The 17,543-nt window shown below is 35.5% G+C and overlaps 1 protein-coding gene across 12 annotated transcripts in view; it reads left to right on the top strand.

Moving 5' to 3' along the window:
* The window catches only part of BMPR1A (bone morphogenetic protein receptor type 1A), a 133,683-nt gene that overhangs the window by 65,866 nt on the left and 50,274 nt on the right, over positions 1–17,543 (top strand). For 10 of the 12 annotated variants that reach the window (XM_081267926.1, XM_081267921.1, XM_081267918.1 and 7 more), the window contains one exon: positions 5,404–5,516. The exons of the other annotated variants lie outside the window; for them this stretch is intronic. The gene's annotated coding sequence lies outside the window, so the exon portion shown is untranslated. The remainder of the gene's footprint in view (positions 1–5,403; positions 5,517–17,543) is intronic. 12 annotated transcript variants of the gene reach the window in all.

The raw sequence follows: 17,543 nt of genomic DNA on the forward strand, positions 1-17,543 counted from the left end.
TTTGGAAATATATTCAAAAGATGAATCTGAGCTGAAATCAGAAATTTAGGGGATTTATTATATATGTAACAACGGAATTCATAGAAGTAAATGGCATGTCTGTTCCTAAATCCCTGTATGTTTTTGGTTACTATGAGCAACTGAAATTGGCTTAATCGATAAGAAGATTTAATATAATACAAAAAGATCCAAATTAAAATCGTTCTAGGTATTCAGGCGAGGCATAATATCACCAACGATCCAGATTCCTTCTATCATTTAGTGCTGCTGCCATTCTCATTTTGTTTGAGTGTGTCCTCTTACACAGTCTGTTCTCCAATGTTCTTATGATGAATGCCACAGTTTGGCTGACACATTTCTCCCCAGAATTGTATGCAAAAAAAGGATGTGTATGTGTGTTTTCATCTGGCTTTTGTTTTTGGTGGTGGTGGTGGTTCAGTACTGGGGATCAGAACCAGGAGCATTCTACTTTAAGCTACATCCCAATGTTTTTTGTTTGGTTTTGAGAGGGGGCTTCTTTTTTTTTTTTTCACTTTTTTTTAATTCCTTTTTAAAAAAATTTTTTTTATTGGTTGTTCACAACATTACAAAGCTCTTGACATATCATATTTCATACATTAGATTGAAGTGGGTTATGAACTCCCAATTTTACCCCAAATGCAGATTGCAGAATCACGTCTTACTAAGTTGCTCAAGCTGGCCTAAATTTGTGATCCTCCTTCCTTAGCCTCCCAAGTCACTGGGATTATTGGCATAAAAAACCACACCCAGCTCATCTGGCTCTTTGCTTCATCCAGGAAAACCTTCCCCATAAACTCCCTAGCAAGTGAACTCTCTTTGTCTTACTAGCCAGAATAATCCACTGGCAAAAAGAATGGAAATTACCACAGTTGGCTTAGACCAGAGCATTCTAGCCCAAGAATCTTTCTCTGATATCTCTTCTGGAAGAAACTTTTCCCTCTTGCCTTTTGTTCTCTTTTGTATTTCAGATAGGTTAGATTTTCTAAATAACTTAGTTTCTTATTGAGTCATTAATATTAGGTACTTCAAATCAGCTAATATTTGCTGAAATCTTATTCTATGTCATTTAACTGTGCTAGATCTTAGGATACAGAAATGAAACTATAAGGAGCATTGTTTGATATGGAAATAACTTCAACAGAAGAATTATGCCCTAAAGTTCATTTGCATTTTATATCAATATATGTATATATGTATGTATGTGTGTATGTATGTGTCTGTATGTATATGTAGGCATGTTTAAAGCCATTATTTTATCTTTGGATTTATGAGAAAAGGCATCTTTAGTTTCAAAATCAAGCTTACATTCAATTGATAAAAATTAACTTTTGGAACATTTAGAACACAACTTGTTCGTGAGTTGATCTTCCGTATCTGTGTTATTTGGGTTCAAATGAATGAATGCTAAAATTAAATTATATTGTTCATTTGAGTTACTTAAAGCAAAAACCATGTTATGTTTTCTACAGCATAATGTTTGAGTGTTCTAGTTAACATGCTAAAGATTTTAATAGTACTGTCTTTTGCTTAAGATCCCAACTGAAATGTTTCTAAAATAAAGATGATTTTGTGATTTGGTTCTGATTTTTAAAAAAAAATGGTTATTTGAGTGCAGCTGTAGTGTTAATATAGTAAGCAGTGTTTGTACAGTAGACATACTATTTTTTAGTTGTAGGTGGACGCAATACCTTTATTTTATTTTTATGTGGTGCTGAGGATTGAACCTAGTGTCCCATTCATGTAAGTGAGCACTCTACCTTTGAGCCACAACCCCAACCCAGATGGGGTGCTTTTTATGGATGTTGAAAGAGAGAAGAAATGAAGTTAGAGATGAGGGAATTGGGAGTGGTAGAAAGGAAAAATGTGCAATCTAATCACTTATTCTGAATGCTAAAAATTCCACTACGTTTTGATAACTATTACAAACTCAAAAAGTAATCCTAAGCTTCAGTTTTGATTGATTATATTTATCAAAATCATACTTATGCTGTATTCTTTTCTATTAAGTGCATTGTCCTTAATACAGGAATTAATGGTGATACTCTGACACCCCAGAGTTGAAGATAATTATAATTCCTATAATGTCTGTCCTTGATGGGTTCTGGGTTCTGTATTGTGTGGGTATGTGTGGTGTTAGGTATTGAACCCCAGAGCTTTACACTGAGCAAATGTTCTACCACTGAGCTAGCTGTACCTGCAACCCCTAGTGATCCAAAAGTATCTTGGTGGCTTAAGATTTAAACATTTTAATAATTTTGAAAACCAAGAGGAAAGTCAGGTATGGTAACACACACCTGTAATTCCCACAATTTGGGAGGTTGAGGCAAGAGGATCACAACGTCAAGGTCAGCCTCAGCAACTTAGTGAGAGCTTTGTTTCAGAATACAAAGGGCTGGGTAGGTAGCTCAGTGGTAAAGTGCCTCAATTCAGTCCCCAATACCAAAACAAAACAAAAGACGCTCCCAAAAAAACAACCAAGAGGAATGTGTACATCTTGATAGCAGGAACATATATTTTGTAAAGGAAAATGTGGGAATAAAAATAAAATGTGGGAATTGTCTGCTTTTTTTTTTGCAAATAATTAACTTGAGTAAATTCTAATGTTAGCTCTTTGTTATAAAACATTAGAGTATACTTAGGTTTGATTTTCATTTATTTCAAGTCACTAAGAAACTGATATTTGTAAAAGAATTACCTTCTCTTTAATGTGCTTTCTACAGTTAACATGTTTGAAAATTTTAAACATAAAATCTTTAGCATAAAAACACTTATTATGAGAAAAGGCATCTTTAGTTTGGGGCATCTGGGGCTGTGGCTTAGCGGTAGAGAGCTTGTCTAGCATGTGCGAGGCACTGGTTTCAATCCTCAGCACCACATAAAAATAAATAAATAAATGTCCAACTACAACTAAAAAAATACTTATTTGGTGTTTGGTTTTGACTGGCATACCTGTGATTGTTGGATATAAGTTTACAATGCTCAGACTGCTGTAAGTTGCCTTGTAAGTTAAGTGGTTGAAGTCGTTTGGAACATTTTGCCTATGTAAATCTTGTTCCCTTCTATATGTGTGCATATTTATAGATTTGTGCTTACAGGACTATGGCACTATATTGCAAAGGTCCTAATCTTTACTGTATTCATACAATTTGTAATATGTAAGAAATTATTTGCAGACCTGTACTGTGAAGTATATCTTTCCTCTGACTTGTTTTGGTTAGCTCTGAATAATGAAGTCAAACCTTACTTGATTTTCCTTAGTGAGTCTTAGGGTCAATTTTCTTTCTTTCTTTATTTTTCCTTTTTTATTAAAAATAAACTTTAGATTTAGCCTAAAGCTATTACATTGTTTTGTAACTCAAGGAAACAATATTGTAATGATTAGTGTTGTAATAAACAATGATTGGTAAGTGGTTTACATGTTATTTATCATTTGCTCCATTGGAAGTATCTGATAAAATTACAATCAGGCCATCTCTGTTGGCTGTCTTTGGTTTTATGCAAATGGATTAATCTGAGCTTTGTTTAATACAGTGATTACTTCCTCTCTCTTTCTGTACACAACCTTAGGGAGGAATGGTGTAGTTGTAGTTGGGAAAAATGGCTTTGGAGGAAAATTTTTATGCTGTTTATAAAGTGGAAACATAATGCCTTTATTTTTTAACTAGTGTGAGGGAAATTCTTAAAGATTATGAATGTCTCAAAAAATAAAACCATGAAGTCTCCAATCCTGCCATCATGCATTTTTCTTAGTGACAATCTGAGAGTTTTAAAGTCATATGAGTACTCCAAAAAAGTTAGAGACCTGGTTAAGTTGTAGGTAACTAGTAACTAGTACACCAGAAGACTGTTAAAGGCTCCTAAATGCAGACAAAGCATTACTAATTGCTTTCAGGGTCAGGCTGACTTTACTTGGACCATGAAAGATTTAGCATAGTCCTATGGCTGCCTGCTTGCTGAGTAAAGAGTCTTGTCTTTAACAAAGACTGCTATCTGATATGCCAGACAGTTTCATGTTGCCCTTGTTTACATGAATATAGTCATTATTGCCAAGACTACTAAACCTCAGTGCAACATAAATGATACTTCTAAATGGTCTTGAAGACAAAGGCCTTTAACCTTGCAGTGGGATGTAGGTAATGTTTACATAGCTTTTAAAATATGCAACAGAATACTTTGCTATTGGAAGTTTCAATTAAAAGATACATTCAGTAAAATTATTTTTAAAAAATCTACAAAATACCACACATCTTTAAGTAAAGTAAAATTTCTAATGTTTTCCATCTTTTAGAATGTTTATTCCTTGGAATGGTAGGATCCTAATGACACTATTAACATGGGTCCAATCCCATCAATGCAACTAATTCTTCACACTCATAAATCCTACTATTCTAGGTAGAAGTTAGAATGAAATTAAAACTGGTTAATGAAACTTGATAAAAAGGGGCAAAGGAAATACTAGCTAGGTGGTCAAATATGTTTTTGCCCATGTAAGAATATGAATTTTTTATTGTAATACTTATTGAATTGATATTTATTTTACTGTTTATTTTAATGCTATTTAGCTAGCCCTTATTATTATTATTTTTGGTACCAGGAATGGAATCCTGGGGGCACTCAACCACTGTGCCACGTCCGCAGCCTTTTTTTTTGTATTTTATTTAGAGACAGGGACTCACTGAGTTGCTTAGGACCTTTCTAAGTTGCTGAGGCTGGCTTTGAACTCAAGATCCTCCTATCCCAGCCTCCTGAGTCACTGGGATTACAGGCATGCAACCAAATGTATTTTTTTAAACATTTATGTATTTTTTAGTTGTAGTTGCACACAATATCTTTATTTATATGTGGTGCTGAGGATCGAACCCAGGGTCTCACACATACTAGGCGAGTGCTCTACCACTGAGCCATAACTCCAGCCCCTGTATTTTTTAAAAAAAAATTTCTTTTTAGTTATACATGTCAATAGAAGGTAGTTTGGAAAATTATACATTCATAAAATATAACTTATTCTATTTAGGATCCTATTCTGTGGTTGTATATGATGCAGAGTTACTCTGGTCATGTATTCAAACACAAGGCTAGGAAAGTTATTGTTTTTTTTTTTAAATGATGAAATTTTTGTTTCTCAAAACTATAACATGGAAATTTTATAGGTGATATCTTTTTTTTTTCCCACAAAACTAACTTTATATGCTTCATTATTCAGAGGTTGGGAAAATAATAAAAGTGATGGGTTTCTAAACAACTGGAACTTTTCATTGTCTTTACATTGAAAATGTGTTATTTTACACATGAAATATTTTTAGTATTGCTTTAACATGTGTTAGAAAATTCTGACAAATAAAAGTTCTTTCTATCTTAAGTTTAAGTTCTCCCCCCCCCCAGATTTATGAAAATATGCATCAGCTTAATACTGTCTTGGAATTCATGAGATGGAAGCATAGGTCAAAGCTATTTGAAGAGAATTGGAAGTACAGTTTTATAGCCACATCTCCAAGGTAAGGAAAAGATTTTAAAGAAAATAATAGAGGAATATGAAAATTTTTCTTTCTTAACAATTGAAAATAGTCCTTCCGTGTCACCACTGCAACTTTATTTGAGCTTCTTTATTTTACTGGTAACACCACAACTTTGTGTTAGCTACTTTAGTTTCTTGAATCACCTTCTTTATGAGTTCATACGTAATTCTTATGTATTTTTCTTCTTTTGTAAATATCGAACTTCTTCAGGAGTGAAAATATTTCTTAACAATACCACTTTCTTAACTAATTATAGAAAGTAAGTATTATTTCTTCCTTCAGGATTTTATTTCTTCCTATAAAGACTGGAAAGCATAGTTCAGAGTGGAAAACTATATTAAAAATGAATTTTTACATTATTTTGAAATTTTAACACATTTTGCAGTTAAGATTTTAAATATCTTAGAATAATAGATCTTTGGAAGTAAAATTTAATTTAAAGAAGTAGAAACTGTAGTAATGCCAGAAATAGGAAAGAAATCATTCTAAGACAATATTTGGAGGAATTAGCTCATTGCTTTGAGATTCTTTTAGAGGTGGATGTGATGGAGCATACTTGTAATTCCAGCTACTTTAAATGCTGAGGCAGGAAGATCTCAGTTTCAAGTCCAGCCTGGCCTCAAATGTTTTCCCTTCTGTTAATGATCTCTTTGTCACCCAAGAAAAGTTTTAGTGTTATATCTGATTCCTCATGTTTTGCATCTTATACCTTGTCAGAGATCAACTCCTGTTAGTTTATCTCTATAGCATATCATGAATATTTTTATCATCTATTTTCAAATTCCTAATCACCATCCAGGTTTAGGGCCTTACATGACATTATACTGGAAATATTGCAGGGCTTTCCTATTTGTACTAACCTATTAATCAATCCACTCTAGCATTCTTTTTTTAAAAATTTTTATTATTGATTGTTCAAAACATTACATAGTTCTTGACATATCATATTTCATACATTTGATTCAAGAGGGTTATGAACTCCCATTTTTACCCTGTATACAGATTGCAGAATCACATTGGTTACACATCCACTTTTTTACACACTCTAGCATTCTTATCTTAGTAGTCACAATACTGTTTCCCAAAGCATGCTGAATGTACTGTTGGTAGCTCCTCCCCTCCCCCCTTGTATTTTATTTAGAGATGAGGTCTCACTGTGTTGCTTAGGGACTTGCTAAGTTGCTGAGGCTGGCTTTGAACTCATGATTCTCCTGACTTAGTCTCCTGAGCCACTGGAATTATAAGCGTGTGCCACTGTGCCTGGCCAGGTTTTAGTTTTATACAGGTGAATTTTTAAAGATTTTGTGTTGGGTGTGGTGGTACATGCCTATAATCCCAGCAATTTGAGAGACTGAAGCAGGAGGATTGCAAGTTTAAAACCAGCCTTAGCAACTTAGTGAGACCCTAAGCAACTTGGTGAGACTCTCAGAATAAAAAAAGGATGAGGATGTTGCTCACTGGTTAAGTGCCCATGGGTTCAATCCCTAGTACTAGAGGAAGAAAAAAGTACTAGCGGAAGAAAAAGATTTTAATAGGCACATGTCTGTTTTGATAACTACCTACTCACTACTCACAAACAGTGAAAGTAACAGTACTTTGCTCTTTCTTTGTTTTGAGCTATGGTTCAGAAACTTAAGTTAATCTTGCCTGCAGTTCATGTATGTAACTAACTAACTTTGTTTTCCATAAAGCCCCTCAGATGATTCATTTTAATCTCCCTTTTTTTTTTTTTTTTTTTTTTGTTCCAAAGATTGAACCCAGGGGTGCTCAACCACTGAGCCACTTCCCCAACCCTTTTTTCTTTTTCTTTTGAGACAGGGCCTTGCTAAATTGCTAAAGCCAGTTTTGAACTTGTGAACCTTCTACCTCAGCCTCCCAAGCCAATGGGATTATAAACATGTGCCATCAGGCTGGGCTTCTCCTTTGTTTCTGTTTTGTTTTATTTATTTATTTATTTATTTATTTATTTATTTATTTATTTATTTATTTATTTATATTTTTAGTTGTAGATGGACACTATATCTTTAATTTTTATGTGGTGCTCAGGATTGAACCCAGTGCCTCATATATGTGAGGCAAGCACTCTACCACTGAGCTTCAGCTCAGTCCCTCCTTTGTTCTTGACCCTTACTTCTGTTTTCCTCTCTTTATGCCGTTGGACAGCACTCTAATTTGTGTCTCACACATGTCAGGTAAGCGCTCTACAACCGAGTCAAAACCCCCCAAACCCTTAAAAAGTTTTAATAATAAAAAAACTCTGTATATTACTGTATGTACATTTATTCATTGCTTCTGACATTAGTATCCCATAACGTACAGAACCACGTTTTTACCATTTTAAAGAGTCACCCTACTCTGTTCAAAAGCAAGGCAATAGAGCCAGCTTGCTTCAGTTTGAATCCTGACTTTACTACTTCTTAGCTAGAGAAAGGACTTAAAATGGGTAGTTTATTTGAGAAATGAAACAAAAAGAGGAAATGGGAGAAAAGGAAAAATGGACAGAGAAGATGGTAAATGTATATATTGTGTGTTATGAGTTAGTTACCACTATGGGAAACTGGATCTCAGTCCTCTGAGAACCCTCTGAATGTACCTTATAGTCTTGCCCTACCAAAAGACTATGTTATACCTCGAATGTTATGTGTTGTTCATTAAGGGTTCTTTTAGAGCTCTAGCACTGGCATTTCTGTCGCTGTACCTCTAGACTGCACAGTACTCTTTAGGTTTGTAGAAGTCTGAGGAGTAAAGTGAGCCATGCTTTATAATCTGGATGGTGTCTCTTGTTGGACAGTGTAGAACTGCCCACCAGAGCGGCAGTGACAAAATGGAGGTGGAGAGGATGTGACACTGGATGGTGTCTCTTGTTGGACAGTGTAAAATTGCCCACCAGAGCTGCAGTGACAAAATGAAGGTGGAGAGGATGTGTTGAAGAATACCAACAAGTATCTGCTAGAATCTCCACTGTTTATCCCTCAGACTACCTTTGCCACATTAAATCTACCTTATCATCTACCTTTGAAGTGGTGGTTTGTTATAATCACTTAAGAAATATCCAAAACAAGAAGGTTACTGGAATAAGCTATAATTTCCACTACTGCAGCTGATCCAGAGGCTTATAATTGATACTCAAACCATGAGATACTCCGTAAGCCTTCACTTCAGATAGAGGTGCTGGCAATAGGATGTACTCTGGGCAGGGAAGGCAAATACACACCTGGATTAAGAGTTTTTTCTGCACTGAGAATATGTTAGTTAACACTCAACAGCAGCAGTAATTACGTCAGCCTTCATAAAAAGGAGCCTGTGATGTTGAGTCTAGGTAAAACCTTCCTCCCTCTGTTAGTATGACTGCTGCATTCATGGACCCATGCTCCAGTATTGAGGTGACCAAGACAGAAACTGACTGGCTGATAGCATTGATGATGAGTCATCTATCTGTGGTTGCCTATAGTTAAATGCCTCTACTGTGACTGGTGCTTTGTGGTGGTGGCATCTTGGGCTGACTCCTACAGGGCCATTCAACATGGATTTTCTCTAAGATCTTGTTTCTTATTTTCGTATTCTCCCAATCAGCCAGACAATTCTCTACTGCCCAGGAACCTATGTATTTTCTTCTTTGGTTTCTTCTCCCTTTACAGTACTCACTGTCTCCGTAATGTCTTTCAGAGCCTTGTGAGTAGACTGTTGAACAGTAGCAGTCTTCTTTTTGGCTTGTATCTGTTAACTAGGTCCCAGACTTTTTTCCCCATTATTGCTTACTGGGCACTTACTATAAAGTTATTGGTATGAGCATAAATTAGAGACATCAGTGTGGTAGAAATAGGTAATATGAAATTCTGAGCCATCTCTTGGAGTTTATTAGTGTCCTGTGGACCTGCCTAGGCCTTATTCCAAGTATACTGTGTCCACTATACAGTGATTACTGCTAAACCTGGCCTTTTAACTTGGTGGCTCATGATGGTAGCTCCAGTCACAAAATCTTTTTTTTTTTTTTAATATTTATTTTTTAGTTGTAGTTGGACACAATACCTCTGTTTCACTTACTTATTTTTTATGTGGTGCTGAGGATCAAACCCAGGGTCTCGCATGTGTGAGGTGAGCTCTCTACTGCGAGCCACAACCCCTGCTCTCCAGTCACAAAATTTTTATAATGTTTTTTTTATTTGGGTTCTTTATGAGGCCCATCATCATGTCAAGAGCTGCTTTTCCAACAGTGTTATAAAAGGGCTATCTTTGCTTCAGAAAATCTAGAGGTTGTTCTGCAACTCTCCAATAGGAACTGGCCAGAAAACCCACATAGCAACCCATACTGTACCTCTAGTGCCTTTGAATCTGTTTGGCCTGAACATTGGGGTAGTTTGCTCAGTTTAATTTGCTGAGAGCCTTTTCTCCTCTTGGTCCTAGTCAAAACAAGCAACTTCTGAGTCACCTAATGTCTTGTGTTCTGCCTAGGTAGTTCTAGTCTTAAGCTTACACTTCCTGCTGGTTACTGAATTCCCTTTAAAGGAGTTCTGTGAGTTTTATGCCGATTCCTAGGATTTTTGGGCTACCTTTGCACTTACTTAGTTCTGACTACAGATACCTCTTTTCCAGTAGATATTGGAAGGAAGGGTTCTTTCTCCTGTGTACTGACAACAAAGGAGCCAACAAACATCCATTTCTTGAAGCTCTAGGACAGATTCTGAGTGTTTCCAGGCACTCCTACATGCAAGATTCTTCAGCAGTGTAGTCTGTGAGGGTTGCCTTTAGGTCTGCTGAGATGAACCTTTTAAGGTCCTGAATGCAGCTAAGCAGTGTATCCCTGGTCTTATAGAAAGATGAGTATGTCTTTACTATATTGGTTTCTCTTGATTTACCTGCACACTCCTGTGGAGAAACATGGAACTCACAGTCTCAGAAACATCATCTCACCTCTTTAATTATTGTGCTTTTCCAGAAAGGGAGATAGAGAAAAGTTTTTTCCTACTCTCTTCCATTCGGATTGCATCCTTATAACTTTAAAGTTTTAAAGATACCATTATAGTTTTTTTTTCAAGTTTGGCGAATATGCTTCTGATATACTTATTTGATTCCTCTCCAGTTTGGATGCTTTTAGATTCAGTGTTTGTGAATTTATATCTTCATATGATACATCAGGAAGAGCGTGTCCCAAGATTTCCAGCAGTATATGTGTTAGCCATCTTCCCATTATTATCATAAAATACATGAGATGGTTGACTTAAACAGAGAAAAGGTTTATTTTGGTTTACAGTTCTGGAGGTCCCAGTTCAAGATGAGGTTGCTCCAGTTGGATCTCTGAGAAGGAATGCTTGGTGCGGCTAACTGCTCACCTCATGAGCCAGGAAGCAAAGAGAAAGAGACTTAAGTTCCACAGTCTCTTTCTAGAGCATGCCCTCATAGATCTGAGAATCTCCCAGAAGACCCTCCTTAAAGTTTTACCACCTCTCAATAGTGCCACCTTCATCCAAACCACAGCAACATCTTTTCATATTCTATAGTGGCATTCAACTTATAACTTTATGCTATTGCCTAACAATTTCTTTCTGTGCTACCATTTTATAGTTTAACTATGTGTAAGGTAATTTCCAATCTAGGTATCTCAGAAACAGTTTTTAATTTTTAGAAGATGTGAACATTAATAAACTATCATATAACTTTTAAACAATATATACCAAATTATAAGTCCCTCTTCACTATCTTCTGTCCTGTTTCTTTACTCACTACTTTCCCTTCTATCTTATTTTCATCTCACTGACTGCTGATTTATAGTTAGGTTATTTTTTATGATTCTGCACCCTTTTAAGTTACTTTTGGTATTTAATACATTTCTAGAAAATCATGCAGTGGGTTCTTGATTTTCAGATTTTAAAATTATTCATAATGAGCCCAGTACAGTGGTGCATGCCTGTAATCCCAGCAGCTCAAGAGTCTGTGGCAGGAGAATTGAGGATCAAGGCTAGTCCCAGCAATTGTGTGAGGCCCAAAACAACTTAGTGAGACTCTGTCTCAAAATAAAAAGGAATGTGGATGTAGTTCAGTGATAAAGTGTCCCTGTGTTAGATCCCCAGTATCAAAAAACTAAAGTTTATGCATAATAAGACTAGGTGTGGTGGCACACACCTTTAATCCCAACAACTCAAGAGGCTGAGGCAGGAGGATCACAAGTTCTAGGCCAAACTGGGCAATTTAGATCCTTTTTAATCTTACAAAAAATATAAAGGGCTAGGGGGTGTATAGCTCCATGGTAGAGTGCCTCTGGGTTCAATCCTCAGTACCACAGGGGAGAAAAATTATGCATATTGAGAATATCTGCCTCATAAATTGAGTATGAGGATTAAATGAATTAACATATGTAAAGTATATAGAATAGTTCTTAGTACATAGTTGGAGCTTTTTAAGTATTAGCTATTTTTTTTTATAATTGAGTATTAATAATTATTGATATACTTTCTTATACTTAATATTGTTTGTGTCTTCTTTATTTTCATATGATAAAACTTTTTTAGAGATATGTAGTAACAGCATTTACTTGGTTTTATAGGTTAGTTCTGTTTTTGTTATATATTTAATAATTTTTGAATTTAGCATATTAATTTTCCTTCTACTTTCTTTGCTATCCATTCTAGTTCCCCAGCTCTGTAACATACACATCCCTTTATTTTAACACTGTTCTATTGTATTTGTATTGTATATATTGATTTAGAATAGTAAGGCCACATTTGATCATTGTTACAGCATGATTTAGAGCTGCTTATGTGTTTTCAAAAGTTTCTTTCACCTGTTCCTCCTAATGGTCTATAATCTCTCCAACAACCTAAATCAGGCAATCTCTCTTGACATCTTTATCTCTACTTCCATTCAGCTCTAGAAGTTTTTAAATCCTGTTAGCTCTACCTCTATAATTGTTTTCTCCATTCCCATTTCCTCTCAGGCAGACTGAGTTACTTCTTTCTTGAACTATTGTAATTATACTTAAGATTCTCTGCTCCACTCCTCTCACGTGTGTAGTGCTTCTACAGTGATCTTCCTGAACCATAGTGAGCTTACTTCTTTGCTCAAAAATTGCAATGATTTTTTTTTTCATTGTTTATTGAATAAAGTTGGAGTTTTTTTACTCTAGCACTTGAGAGTCTTCACTTTTTTTTTTTTTTTTAACCCTCTGTTCTTTTAAGAAAATCATGATTAATGGGTTGGGGATGTGGCTCAAGCGGTAACGCGCTTGCCTGGCATGCACGGGGCGCTGGGTTGGATCCTCAGCACCACATAAAAATAAAATAAAGATGTTGTATCCAATCTGGAATGCCTCCCTCACATCCTTGTATGGTGAAATCTGCCCATTATTCAAGTGTGAACTTAGGTGTCAGCACCTTCATGAAGGTTCTCCTGATCCCATCATCTAGAGTTAATCTTTTTTTTTTTTTTTAAGCTTTTCCATAGCTTTGGGTTTGAATTCCAGCCCATGCTTTGTTAGTAGTCATAGAGCTTTTGCATATACCAGTAAATTCTGTACCTTAGATCGATTTGTACATCTATTTGTCAAGATAATCAATGAATCACCTGGATATTTTACACAAAACAAGTTCAGATTCCGTGGGGTCTAAGGTGTATAACCCGAAGATCTGCATTTCTGACAAGCTCACACAAATTCTGCTGTTTACTGAACCAAGCTTTGACCATTAACGTGGAATCCACTAAATTGTCTACTTATGCCCATTTTAACCTTTACTGGTTTTTAGCACTATTCCTTTAATTTAGCTCAAGATTTTCCTCTTTAAGGCCATAATTGTTAAAATATATGGCCCTTACATTAAATGTTCGGGGAACAGACCTTGCTTTTTAAAAATAAAGTAGTGGGTGTATTGTTTCACCAGTAGGAGAGCTATGTAATTGTGAATATGACTTTATATTCTTCTTTCATAGTATCAAAAACAATATTAAAAGAAAAAGCTAATAAACGTATAGCTTAATTATTTATGATAGTGGAAAATACTGAGATAATGAAATAATGAAAAAATGAAAGGTAATAAAAATATGAAATAAGGCAGAAATATTGTAGGAATAGGGCTTTTAAGTACAATAATGTTCCCCATTTTATGTTTTATGATGTAGATCAAATTTCTTTTCTCTGACATCTAGAAATCACAGAAAGACGGCAATTATGAGCAAATTTCTTGAGCTAGCACTTGGATAGAGATTGTTGGGTCAGTAGCTGGCTATAACTATAAGATCTGGAGATGTATTTTTAGGTATCATTATACTTATAAAGAATTATGAGAGTATATTATGTGATTTTATAGTTGATTTAATTTCCCAATTACATTTTCCTTAACAAAACTTTTTTTATTCCTTTCATTTATTGAACATTTATTATTTTCTTTGGTAATACACTAGACAGTGGAGAATACAGTGCTATTAAGATAAGCAGAAAAATTGCCTGTCTAATCTTTTTATGAGGAGGAACAGTATCTGTCACTATTGAATCAGTGCATGGCACATAACCAAGTAATCAGTAAATTGCCTTTTTTGTTTTGTATTGTATTTTTGCCATGTTGGGAATTAAACATACTAGATAAGCACTTTACCTCTGAGCTACATTCCCAGTTTCAATAAAGTTTCTGGGTAAATATTGGCCAAAAATCTGTGAAGCTGCTATAGTGCATTTCTGAGTACACTGGAAGTTTAAGTGGAACACTTCACTCAACCCAATGAGACATCAAGGATTGCTTGCAAAAGATTATTCATAGATCAGGTCCTGAAGAATGAATTGTTGTTAACATGATGAGGAACAAAGGCAGAACATAAAGAATGTGCAAAGGAATGGAAGCTTAAAAGGGAATGCTTGTCAAGAGGATTTAACTTAGTATTACTGGAGTACTGTTAAGCTGTGGAGGTGTGGGTGGATAGTGTTGGAAGGTATGACAGAGGTCAAGTCATAAAAATTCTTCTTGTGTCTTGCTAATTCCATTCTGTGAAATGAGGTTTTTGAGCCAACAGAAGGAAAGGTCTTTGAGTTTTAAAAGTTAGTCCAAACTACACCTCCCAACTCTTTAAAGATGTGTTCTTTTCAAGCACACAGGGAATATTTTATAAAAGTAACTTTATTGGGTTGTACAGCATGATTCTAGTACATTTCATATAATTTTCGATCATGTTTTCTGGCAAAAGTGCACGTAAGTCAGAAATGATTAACTATACTAATACACACACACACACACACACACTCGGAAATTTAAAAACATACTTTTGTAAATCCCACAGGTCAAAATTAAAACAATGATGCAGATCAGAAAACACCTAGAACTAAACAATAAGGAAAATAAAAACGGCGGCTGGTGATATAGTTCAGTTGGTAGAATACTTGCCCAGCATTCATAATGCCTTTGATTCAATCCTCAGCACCACCAAAAAGAAAAAAAAGAAAGAAAGAAAGAAAGAAAATTAGAACACATTAAAATCTCTGTGATACACTAAATCTTCACATATTTGTATTTAGAAGAATTAATATTATGAAGGTAATCTAAATTAGAGAAAGAACAGTAAAATAAATTCAAGCAAAGTGAAATAGGAGGTAATGAAGATAAAAATGAATAGTTACAGAGCTCTTGCTGTGTACCAGGCAGACAGAGTTCTGGGTTCTTTAAACTATTCAGGTAGCAGAGATGTCCAGATTTACATAGACTATTTCGGAGAATAGCAAAATAAGGAATATTCCTTAGTTTAGTGTATATGACTATTAAAATCTTGATAATAAATCCAGACATATAATATGAAGAAAAAGTTATAGTCTTGCTTATGTGAAATCTAACAAAACATTGGGAAAATAAATCCAGTAGTGTATTTAAATGTTATATATAATATGTATAATACTGACTGTAATACAGTTCTGACATAGTTAGTATCAGACCTTACAGGTTTAAGGGCACAGTCTCCAATAAGTCTGCCCTCATTTAAAAAATAAAAATATTGTCCTCATTACAGGTGCCAGTTACAAGTTTGTTGGTCCTCCACTTGCCTTTCAGACTGATTGCAAATCCAGGGTTCCCATGAATAACCTTAAGTTACATAAATCACTAAGGTGACTCATAGAACTCAGTAAAGTTATTATAATTACAATGTTATTATAAAAGATCCAGATCAAGGCCAGGGTGAAGTCTGAGAGGATTCCAAATGTGGAGTCCATGCCCTTTTTCCTGAGATCAGGACTTATTACCCTGCCAGAACATCGAACATAGGTTCATCAATCAGGAAACTTACCTGAGCTGTAGTTTCCACAGGGTTTTTGTGTAGGCATGAATAAATGGTTAGGTGATCAGTTATTAGCTTTCTGCTTTCTTTAGAGTCTGGCTGACTCAAAGCCCCAACTCCCTAAATGCATGGTGGTCTTTCTGGTGTCCAGCCTCCATACAGAGCCATCTTGTTGCTATAGACTGAGGAATGATCCTAGGATCCTTTTACCCAGGAAATTCCAAGAATTTAGATGTTCTCTCCCAGGAACCAGGGGCAAAGACCAAACAAATTATCATACAGCAATGACAAACTAAAATTATTTCAGAAGTCCCAAGAATAGTGTGTGTTAATCATCATTGTTGCATAACATTTTATCTCAAAATTTAATAATTTGAAACACTAACTTGGAACCGCTTATCTGGGAGGTTCCAATTCTGGGTATCTCATTAGGTTACAGTTTTACGAGGCTGGGAAGGCACTGGCATCTTCTCAGCTTCTGGGGAGGGTCTCATGGTGGGAAGTGGTGTATGCAGAACAGAGATATCTGTGAGGAGAGAAAGACCAAAAGGTGCCAGGCTCACTTCATAACAACTCTTTCTCAATAAGTAACCAGGGTGTGGTGGGGCACGCCTATAATCCCAGTGGCCCAGGAAGTTGAGGCAAGAGGATGGCAAGTTCCCTCAGCAATTTAGTGAGACTGTGTCTCAAAATAAAAAGACTAGGGATGTAGCTCAGTGATTAAGTGCCCTGGGTTCAATCCTCAGTACCAATTAATTAAAAATTTAATTAATAAAAATACCATACCAGTCTCTTAAGAACTATGTTAATCCCTTCAACTCCATGGCATGATTACTTCTTAAATATCCTTCCATATTTCAATATAATTTCACATGTTGAGTTTTGGTGGAGCAGACCACATCTAAACCATTGCATCCTCACTTGAAGAGAGGAGTATGAAAGAATATGTAGATATATTTAAAACCCACTACAGATGACTTACTCTTTAAGATAGCTCTCAATGACAGTTATTAATTAATCTAACACATTGAAGAAGAAAAACCTTGTGATTATATCACTAAAAGGAGAAAAACCACCTGATGAAATTCAGTTCCCATTCATGATAAAAACTCTAATTTAGCAAACTAAGAACAGAAGGGAACTTCCTTAGATGATAGAAAGCATTATTGATTTTTTTGGGGGGGTGCTGGAGATTGAACCCAGGGCCTTGTGCATGTGAGGCAAGCACTCTACCAACTGAGCTATACCCTCAGCCCAAAAAGTATTGTTGAATTTATAATTAACTTAGGAGCAATTGACATACCTGATGTATTGAGACATTATATATATAATGCAGTATATCTTTCCATTTATTAAAGTTTATCCCATGTTCTTTAGGAGTATGTTAAAATTATGCTTACATCAGTGTTTTGCATTTGGAAAGTACAATAAGGTATGGTAAAAAATGAAATAATTGCCTGGTATAAGTGGCATACACCTATAATCCCTCTGGAGGCTGATGCAGAAAGCTTACAAATATAAGGCTAGCCCTAGCAACTTAGGGAGAACCTGTTTCAAAGTGAAAAGTAAAAAGGGCTGGGATGTAGCTCAGTGGCAGAGTTCTCCTGGGTTCAATCCCAGTACACCTCCCCAGATCAACCACCCCCCCCCCAAATTTATCAAGATACCTACCAAAACTATCATTAGACCCAGAATTCCACTTCTGGGGATCTGTCCTACAGATTTGTCTGCCCTGTACTCACCAATTACAAAAGCATTTAT

Source organism: Spermophilus citellus (assembly GCF_964194105.1).
Source record: "Spermophilus citellus genome assembly, chromosome: 15".
NCBI lineage: Eukaryota > Metazoa > Chordata > Mammalia > Rodentia > Sciuridae > Spermophilus > Spermophilus citellus.